Consider the following 11,350-nt stretch of genomic DNA (forward strand, 5'->3'; position numbering starts at 1 on the left):
AAGACACACTGAATCCTGGCTGAGTGTTTTTAAAATTTCCAAGGGAAAGAAAAGTCATTTTCAGTTGAAAATGGCCTGGGATATTTTGCATATAATCTTGCTTAGATTCTAAGATATATTGACAAAATATGGACGAGTCACTCACTTCTGTTCCTTGGGGAAGGTTCAGAGGAACATTCTGGATCAGAATGAAGCACCATACCCCTATTGGCTTCTCTCTAGAGGCCACCATTGTCCATCTGTCCCCCATGCTTCCTCAATTAGGATGTTTGTTTAGGGGGGTGTTTTGTTAAGACTTCGTCCTCAATCACTGTATTCCTGGTAAGTGTAAGGATTGCGAGCTGGGAAACCCAGATGCTGGTACCAGATCTGTTGCTCTGTGATGTAAGATGTGGTGTTATCAGCTCCGGACTTTCCTTTCCCTCACTTGTAAGCTGGAGATGTTAGACTATTTAGTCTCTAAGTCTCAGGTATCGTATTGCTCAAAAAGTCTAGAATTTCCAGAGCTGAAATCAGTAGAATCGGGGTCTGATTAAAGCTTTCTGACTTTTTCTTTCAATAAAGTGGGACCAAAATATATAGAAGTGGGGACACACGGTAAATCTTGCGGCGTAAAATGTGTCTTTGGATGAGTAGCATCAGCAGTACCTGGGTCCCTGGGAACTGTAGAATCTTGGGTTCCACTCCAGACCAACTGCTTTAGAATCAGTATTTTAACAAGCTCTTTGGGAAATTGAGAACCACTGCCGTAAAGTACTTACAGAGGCTGTATTTCTAGTGATAAATACGTTGGTGGCAAGGTGAACTGTGTTAAGCACCATGATTCACCTTCCTCTCACCCTGATTATTATTCCCATTTAACAGATGAGGAAACCAAGGTGCAAAGAGATTAGGTAACTTGCCTGTAGTCACACAACAAATAGGTTATTAAGTGGTGAAACCAAGACAGATTTAAAGTAGACTTGCCCTATATAGCTAGTCAGGAGACAATGCAGTCCACAAGGCCTTCTTCAGACTCTCTACATAAAACCTCCCTTGTTTTTTGTTTTTTTTTTTTTGTTTTTTTTTTTTGCGATACGCGGGCCTCTCACTGTTGTGGCCTCTCCCGTTGCGGAGGACAGGCTCCGGACGCGCAGGCTCAGCGGCCATGGCTCACGGGCCCAGCCGCTCCGCGGCATGTGGGATCTTCCCGAACCGGGGCACGAACCCGCATCCCCTGCATCGGCAGGCGGACTCTCAACCACTGTGCCACCAGGGAAGCCCTGTTTTTTTTTTAAATAAATTTATTTATTTATTTATGGCTGCATTGGGTCTTTGTTGCTGTGCGCAGGCTTTCTCTAGTTGTGTCAAACTGGGGCTGCTCTTCCTTGTGGTGCATGGGCTTCTCATTGAGGTGGCTTCTCTTGTTGCGGAGCACAGGCTCTAGGCACGTAGGCTTCAGTAGTTGTGGCACATGGGCTCAGTAGTTGTGGCTCGTGGGCTCTAGTTGCTCCACGACATGTGGGAACTTCCCTGACCAGGGCTTGAACCCGTGTCCCCTGCATTGGCAGACAGATTCTTAACCAGTGCGCCACCAGGGAAGCCCATCCCTTGTTTATTAACAGATAGAGTCTTCTGGCATAGAAACCCTTTCTCAGACCTTACCCACCTCCCAACTTGGCATAGCATTTTTCAGTTTAAAAATCATCACTGATGATTTTCATGACAGCATCACATGGAAATCCGGGGTGGAATTATTACTTAATTTTACAGAAGGGATCAGATTCAAAGCCTAGAGAATTAAATTGACTTGTTTGAGCTAATGAGTCACAGAACCCAAGAAAAGCCTGGACATTTGGGAGCCATGCCCAGTATTAGATCATTGCCTTCATATTGTGTTTGGTTTAGAATATTCACCGCGCTGCCCACTTGCTGATCTGCGTGTCCGTGTTGACGTCAAAGATCAGAACAATGGATAGTGCCTTCTTGGGGGTGCTCTTTTAAAATTAAATGTTAATTGCGGTACAATATGCGTAACATAAAATTTACCATCTTAACCATTCTGAAGCGTAGAGTTCGGTGGTATTGAATTCATTCCCGCTGCTGTGAAACCGTCACCACCACCCGTCTCCAGAACTCCTTCATCTTACAAAACTAGATCTCTACCCACTAAACAATAACTCCCCATTCCCCCTCCCTCCAGCCCCATTCTACTTTCTGTCTCTATGGATTTTGACTGCTCTAGGTCCCTCATGTAAGTGGAATCATATGGTATTTGTGTTATTGTGACTGGCCTATTTCATTTAGCATAATGTTTTCTAGGTTCATCCATGTTATAGTACGTATCAGAATATCCTTCCTTTTGAAGACCAAATAATATTCTAATGTATGTGTATACCACATTTTGTTTATCCATTCATACATTGGTGGACACGTGGATTGCTTCTACCTTTTGGCCATTGTGAATAATGCTGGTAAGAGCATAGGAGCACAATTATCTCTGTAAGATCCTGCTTTGGGTCTTATCCCACAAGCGGAATTGCTAGGTCATATGGTAACTCTATTTTTTTTTTTTTTTTTTTTTTTTTTTTTTGCGGTATGCGGGCCTCTCACTGTTGTGGCCTCTCCCGTTGCGGGGCACAGGCTCCGGACGCGCAGGCCCAGCGGCCATGGCTCACGGGCCCAGCCGCTCCGCGGCATGTGGGATCTTCCCGGTCCGGGGCACGAACCCGCGTCCCCTGCATTGGCAGGCGGACTCTCAACCACTGCGCCACCAGGGAAGCCCTCTATTTTTAATTTTGTTGAGGAACTGCCATACCGTTTTCCATACTGGTTGCACCGTTTTACATTCCCATCAGCAGTGAAAAAAAAAATTTTTTTAATTGAAGGAAAAGTTAATACCATAATTGATTTTAATGTTCATTTTTCTATCTTCTTCCTTATAGTTAATGATCTGGGAAATTGAAAGGCTGACTTCTAGAGACTTAATCCAGCCCAACAGTATTTTCATTGCTCAGAAAGGGATTATAGCATATCTTTCTTACTCTTAAACATGTATAACCCATTGTGAGGCTTCTACATTAGACAAGTAGCAATTCTTGCTGTAATAATTTTTCACAGCAGCAAGTCATTTTGAACACTCATGCTAGAAGTAAACTGGTCTTAAAAGAGGTAAATATATCAAGGAAGGTGTAGTTTTGAGATATTAGGCTAAATCATAGTGGTTTCAGAGTCAAAATATCATTGAATTAGATATAAACGTATATCGAAAAGTAAAAAATGGTACTTTGGGATGGTTAGGTGGTTATTTTGTTTCATAGAATGAGCAAGTGTTGAAATAGATTGTTAAATGGTGTAAAGGATTTCTCATATCATCACTTGGGCAAGGCAATTAACAGAAACATGGCTCTATCCTGTTTGATTTTGACTCTGGTGTCCTTTAGCTACCAGCTGGTCTGAATTTCTCTGAAGCTGTCAATTTCTCTGAAGCTGTCATCAGAGGAAGCATCTTTCCCAAAAGCTCATTTAAACATAGAACATTCATTGGAGAACATTTCACATCTTCCAAGGTTCACTTTTTTTTCCATTTTAGTTTCTTGTTTGCTCTTAAGAAATGTTGAGAAAAGGTTATATCTATCTGTCTATCTCTCAAACATGCACATACTAAATGAAAAACTCTTCCTAGGAACAAATATTCTCGAACTCAAAGGAGCTACAAAATTTTAGTTTATTTTTTCTTTGTTTCTTCTCCTTCTTCTTCTTCTTCTTCTTCTTTAATTTAAAAAAATTTTTTCCACACCATGAGGCTTTTGGGATCTTAGTTCCCCGACCGGGGATTGAACCCACACTCTCAGCAATGAGAGTGTGAAGTCCTAACCACTGGACCACCAAGGAATTCCCTACAAAATTTTAATTAATTTATCAGAATATAATGAGGCACAAAGGTCTTATTTGGTCTTTATTAGGGCTCAATTTTTTTATGCCATAAAAACTGGGCAAATCCTTGTTGTATTAAGGGAGAAATTGACTATTTGATAATTGTGTCATTTCATAATTGTAAAACATGAAATTCATGGAATAAATGCTGGCTTTCTTTTTGAAAAGTCCAACACAGTTAAATGGAATGTTAATATAAAGTAGTTGAGTATTCACTCATTAAATACTGAACAATTATTTGTTAAACAATATGAAATTGCTGGCATTGAACCACTTTTGGTCTGTAAAAGCATCAGGCATTGGTGAGGTGCTTAACATTCAGAAATGATTAAACATATAAGATCTCTGCATTCAAAGAATTCACAGCCTACTGAAGTGAACAGACTCAAAATGTGATTAACGTGAATGTTCTATAATAGAGACAGGTACGTGGTACTTTGGGGGCAAAGAGAACGGAGGGATTAACTTTACTTCAACAGGAATTTTACTTACTGCTATTCACCAATAGGGGTAAAATTTTTATTTTTTGCCCGCACAGCACTGCTTGTGGGATATTAGTTCCCCCACCAGGGATCGAACCCATGCCCCTGGCAATGGAAATGTGGAGTCTTAACCACTGGACCACCAGGGAATTTCCAAGGGTAAATATTTTGATAGACAAATCTGCATTTTCTTTCCTGGGCTCACATATTCATTTTGAAGGTGATAGCATCAACAACACTACCCAGAATGATAGAGGAGAATTGCCTGGGAATGTTTTCATCTTTTTGTGCTCAAAAACTTTAAACTGTTCTTCTGTCCTCTTAAAAAAATTCACTCAAAAGTCCTTCGGATATCAGTAAGGAGTCTGTCGTCCAATGGTTCTTGCAGGACCAAGCGATGATGTTGTTCCATGGCAGTCAGCTCTGTAGAATCACACTCAGATCAAAGGTGCAGAGGTCTCTTCTAATTACCTGGGATTATTATGATAATCCCCAAATTATATTTCTTGGGAGATGGCTATAGTCTTTCTCGACACCCCTTTCTTAGCCATATACACGATTTTACATTTGTTGGTGCTAACAGGTCTTCTAATCCTTGCAAAGAACTTCCTTCTTGTTAAAAAGAATTACATAAAGAAAAATAAGCTGAAGAGGACATTTTCTGAACATTGAAAAGTTTCAAACACCTACTCACCTTTAAAAAAAAGAAAGCAATTGCCCAGCAAACCTGCTGATGTCATTTTTCATGAATGTTGACGCATTTAGGTTGTCAATTCTATTTCTGTTCACTTAACCATAGCCTCCGATTTCCACTTATAGAATTTAGCTTGGAAATTGGGCTTTGTTCAAACTGTGGTGGCTGAAAAGGCGTTTAAAGCATAATACAATAAAAATACCCTTGAAGCCACTTAACCTTTTTTGGACAGATCTTGAGTTGCTCTTATGATGATAAGCATGGCGCTTTTATCTGGAGCTAACAGTGGAATGAAGGATACAGAGACAAGCAACCACATTACTTAATAAAAACCCACAACTTATGCATCTGAATTCATCCTAATGCATGAGTATTTGTTTTTTCTATTTGCTAAACTGACATTCTCTTAATTCTGTTGCTCTCTAGGGCAGCCAAGCAATCAATTTGAGTTTAAACAAATAAACGTTTATTGAACAAAAGAATGAAGCAAACAAAACCTGAATTCTTTTAGAGAGTCAAAGAAGGCAACATTAGTGACCATTTAAGGCTACCTATTCATTTTGCAATTTCTTTAGTTGACTCAAGGATTGGTGCTAAATAACAAAGAAACCACAGAGTTCCTTTCTCAGTGCAGAGTTCATTAAAGAAAGTGTCCTCAAACAACAATTGCAATTCAAAGTTTAAGGTGATTTAGCAGAGACACGGAAGTGGGGACTTGATCAACTCATTTCGGGCTTAAGAGGACGGGTGTTGTTTGACCTATGTTAACTGCTGAGCCGCAGCCAAGCAGGAAAATCAAGTGAAGAAGCGGGTCTTAAGGCAGAGGGGGCGGCCTCAGTAAGGCATGGAAACACGGAAGAGCCTAGCTTACCTCAAGAGGAATAAAAGATGGAGAGATCCTCCAGACAGGCTCAGGTCTTGGAAGAGGAGGATATGACAAGGTAAGCTAGAGCTACATCATGAAGGCTATCCTACTCTGGCTTCATTCTCCAGACTAGAGGCAGGGACTCTTGCTAAGAGGCAACTGACAAAGCCCAGGCAAACTGTGATAAGGACCTGACTTACAACAGTGAAATTTAGTTGGAGATACTTTGAATTTCTAATGTCTCAGAAACATTCAAGCGTAGGTGTTTAAACCAGAAAAAGAAATTTGGGTCTAAAGGGAGAGGTCACACCTATAGATATGGATTCTCACTCAGCATATTTGGAAGTTGAAACAGTGAAAACGAGTGGGTTCACTTAGGAGATACAGCGTTCCACAGAGCAGCCTTGGTGTCACCCACGGCAGCTTGCTGAAATGCAGAACCGGGCCCCACCCCAGACGAACTGCATCATAATCTACATTTGACTTAGGTTCACGTGTGAGATCCACGCACATTAACATTTAAGCCCTGCTTCATACGTTAGTTGACCAGGGTCTAACCATCACACAGATCATGGGTTATTCTTAGAAGATAATGGGGCAGACCTGGCCAAACCCAACCCCAGTATCCCCTGAATGGCTCAAGCAGTAGTTTAAACCCTGGCTGCACACTGAAAGAAACTTCGTAACTTAAAAATATACTGAAGCTCGGACTTTACCCCTCAAGATTCTGATTTATTTGTTCTGGGGCGAGGCCCAGGTATTAGTAATTTAAAAGCTCCCCAAGGTGATTTAATGTATAACTAGGGAAAATATCGTCATGCTAAGAAGTCTTAAGGGGAAGCAGAAATCTAAACTCAATGAAATATAAGAGGATTTTTTAAAATAATGAGAGTATAATGCTAGGGATGTATTATTATTATTATTTTTTTTTTTTTGCCGTACGCGGGCCTCTCACTGTTGTGGCCTCTCCCGTTGTGGAGCACGGGCTCCGGACGAGCAGGCTCAGCGGCCATGGCTCACGGGCCCAGCCGTGCTCCGCGGCATATGGGATCTTCCCGGACCGGGACACGAACCTGTGTCCCCTGCATCGGCAGGCGGACTCTCAACCACTGCGCCACCAGGGAAGCCCGGGCTGTATTATTAATAGAAGCCTTAGTTGCTGTGCAGTGGATGGTGTGAAGGTAATTTTAATTTCTGGAAGGTATCACTGATGACATAAAAGATGGCATATTCTTTAAGAAAACTTTGAGTTCTTATTAAGCTTAACTTGCAAGAGTTTCTGTTAGAAAACTTACACTTTTTTAAAGTCAGCAGAGACAGGATAAAAACTTGTTTTATGTTGAAGTAGTTTGGGAGAGAGGGAGGGAGCAAGGAGTCAGGAGGGCTGTTTTTCTCACAGTGGTAAAGAGCTGTATGCCTCGATTTGCTAAACCTTGAAATGATGGCATTTTGTAAGACTGAAAGACTGTGTAGGTGTAAGTAGGATGTCAAGGATGAGTCAAAGATTAATACCTAAATTACAGAGTATGATGGGCATTTTATGCCTCTGCCTTGGAGATCAAGCTGGGGAGAAGGAAGTATTGACTGATTCGAAAGTACTACTTATATTGGGTTATAATTTAATCAGATCGATTATGCTCAATTCCAAGAATGGAGAAAGGCTTAAGCCATGTATTTTTAAATAGTTCTGCAAATTATGTCAAGCGTATAGCTTATCCATTGTCAGGCTAGCTCCAACTATGCAAAAAGATCTCAAAAGTTTAGAAGTTCTTTATCTCAGAATGCATTACTCACTGATTGTGATAAGATTTTTCCAAATGCCCGAATCACGTTATAATTAAAGCGGTAATTTCAGGCACTTCCCTGGCAGTACAGTGATTAAGACTCTGCACTTCCATTGCAGGGGGCGTTGGTTCCATCCCTGGTCGGGGAAATAAGATCCCATATGCCATGAGGTGGAGCCCCCCCCCCAAAAAAAGTGGTAATTTCAAAAGTGACCTACCAGCAGAATGATGCTTTATGAAATGTTTTTTTGGTTTTGTTTTGTTTTGTTTTGTTTTGTTGAGGTACGCGGGCCTCTCACTGTTGCGGCCTCTCCCGTGGCGGAGCGCAGGCTCTGGACGCGCAGGCTCAGCGGCCATGGCTCACGGGCCCAGCCGCTCCGCGGCATGTGGGATCCTCCCGGACCGGGGCACGAACCCGTGTCCCCTTCATCGGCAGGCAGACTCCCAACCACTGCACCACCAGGAAGCCCTATGAAATGTTTTATATCATGCCTGTATTTTTGTATCAATAGCTGCTTGTTAAATCCTTCAAATTACCCTGGGTACCTTTGGATGGTATGAAAGAATTGCAAGAATCTCTCTCTCTGTCCTTGAAGAGCTTAAACATTCAATAAAAACAATTAGAGCTGTGCATCTAGGGAAAATGTTTTATTTTCAAGATACAATAATATCGCACTTAAAAATTGAGAGAATCTGTAAAGTCATAAAGTTCAAGGTTCTAAAAATTGAATGACAACAGTAATACTGGGAATGCAAAACAGCTACACATGGCTTAATATCTGCTGCAATATTCTAAAGAAATCATTATATCAGACACAGAATACTGGCCTGAGAAGTTGTATTATCCCAGAATTCTCTTTAGAAAATAGGCATAATTACCCACTCACCCCAATTCTTGTAATAGGTTAGATACAAGCATTGTTGCTTTTCTCACCTGAACAGGTGAATTTTGCCAAGATGTAAACGGAACCCATTCTGTAATACCCACCCTGTGCCCCGTCTGTTCCCACTCCTGTTCCCTGAGAAGGGTGGCTACATTTACAAGTGAATAGGCTATTGCAGATTGAAGAGAGTTGAAGGTATGATAGATTTTTAGTGTATGCTCACTGTGTGCTCCACTTTCAAATATATCCACTTCATTTCATTCTCAGAAAACTCCTTTTAGGTGGTTGACAGATCAGACTTTGACAGTTTGAAAAAAGAAAGGGAAGCTCATAGAGATGAAGTTACTTGCCTAAAATCACACAAAGAATTTCAAACCCAGTGTTTTAACCTAAATTCTCTATAGGACAGGACATTTGCTCCCCGGGTTGTAGAACTTTGCTACATGATGGAAATGCAAAAGAGTGAATCTACTTTCAAAGGAGCCCAAGTATGGTTCCCGGTTCTCAAGTTAGCAACTTTCTTTGGGTCTTCAATCTCAAGGTTTAGGAATTATGAACGTGGTCCCTGATTCAGATTTTGGCTCAGCCATTTATTAGTTCTGTGACCTTGGGCAAGTCAAATCACATTTCTTATTAGACCTCTTTTTCCTTTTTTATGAAAAGAGTTAATGATAGCTCCAACGTCATATGGATGTTGTGAGAATTAAGTGGGTGAAGCACATAAAGTGCTCAGAACAGTACCAGGCATGTGGCAAACGATAAATGTTAGCTGTTATTATTCTCACGATTCTCAAATTTTGATCTCCAAACCAGCTAGGTCTCCGAGGCTGCAGACTCATATATCCTCCTGATGTTGCTGGTCAGGATATTTTCCTGGAGAGTCACAGACCTCTCAAACTCATCATGTCCAAAAGAGAACTCACCTTTGACATAAGGTAATTCAAAGAGGTTGTCACAGTGAGCGGTGAATAAACGCTGACTAAATCGTGGTTATCACTATGTATTCCCGACCTATTCTTTCTCCTGTATTCTTCTCTCTGTAAAGGGCACATCATCATCCAGAGAATCTCATCCAGAAAGCTGAGAGGCATCCTAAATTTCTGAATTTTGTCCTTCCAGCAAGATCCAGACAATCACTAAGTATAATCAATTTTTCCTATTCATAAGTATCCTTTATACCGTCTGTTTCCAATGCCTCATCTTTTTCACTTCAGTTGTTTGTTTTGTTTGTTTGTTTGTTTGTTTGCGGTACGCGGGCCTCTCACTGCTGTGGCCTCTCCCGTTGCGGAGCACAGGCTCCAGACGCGCAGGCTCAGCGGCCATGGCTCACGGGCCCAGCCGCTCCACGGCATGTGGGATCTTCCCGGACCGGGGCACGAACCCGTGTTCCCTGCATCGGCAGGCGGACTCTCAACCACTGCGCCACCAGGGAAGCCCCGCTTCAGTTATTTGAATAGGTTTCTAATGGTCTCTGGGATCTAAGGCATGTCTCCCTCAACAATGATAGAATCAATCCTTAAAATTCAAATTGAGCATGTCATAAACTTGCCTGAAATCCTTCACTGATATGTTTCCAGCCTACAGGATGTGTCTCTCACTCCTTTCTTTGTTTACCATGGTAAACAAAGCCACATTCTGTTTCAGCCTCGCTTCTCAGATGTGCCAAATGTTGCAGCCACGTGGTCTTCTGAAATTTTCTGTACACTCTCACTCCTGAGGGCCATTGCAAATGTTGTTTTCCAAACGTAGACTGAGCTTTCTTCATTGCTGTAAAGAAATATTTTCATCCAAAAGTTTGGGGAACACAGTGTTAATCTGAATACACTTTAAAAATTTAAGTATATGAAATCAAATTCAATATAATGACTCTTTTGGGGGGGTTAAAGATTTGCCAATACAGTGGGTATAGCAAATGTTATTACTAATGGCTTCCTAAGTAGAAACTAGTATAATCCTTTGGATGCTGAGAAAACTTATCAATATAATCAGACAAAGTCTATTTGTCAAAGAATTATGAACGTGAGACAAACCCAAACTTTAAACATTAGCTGCTGCCACTACCGCTGTGAGGGCGAGAGATTCATGTATAATTGAAATATGTCAGTCTCTCCTTATTGCCTAGGTGTCTTGCAGAACCTGATGCTAGGTTTTACACTGGTCACTGGCACTGATTCAAACTACATGAGCCTCTGTGTACCACTGTCCTAGAAAATTATCCCTGGTCCCTAGAGAGGGACCACTTGGATTTGATCCTGAAGAAGACAATTAAGAAAAACGGCAGTTAACACATCAACAGCAAAAAAAGAAAACTTGTTTAAAAAATCCGGAAAAGTGTGATTATACCAAAAATAGAAGAAGAGAAGAGAAGAGAAGAAGCAAAGTTCTAAGCATTCCAGTAAGTGGTTGAGATAAATATTTTACATGCAAAAATTCAATAACAGGTCATCTTTGCTGGGTCAACCTGTCTTTTTATACACAGCTTCTGACTGGAAACTTAGGTCATTCAAAATCTATTTCCTTTTGGAATCTTCTATCTTAAACAACCCCAGATTAAGAAGTCAATCTGAAACCCTCAAAACAGAGAGATTTGGTCCTTGCTTAGGAACAGTGATCTTTGGTGAGTCCTTCCTTCTTCAGAATGCAGTTCAAACTCTCCAGTAAGACAGAAAGGACCTCTAGATATTTTTCTTTCAGCAGTTGTCCCATGTCATTGCAACTCCACAAAC

Source organism: Phocoena sinus, chromosome 11, assembly GCF_008692025.1.
Source record: "Phocoena sinus isolate mPhoSin1 chromosome 11, mPhoSin1.pri, whole genome shotgun sequence".
Lineage (NCBI taxonomy): Eukaryota > Metazoa > Chordata > Mammalia > Artiodactyla > Phocoenidae > Phocoena > Phocoena sinus.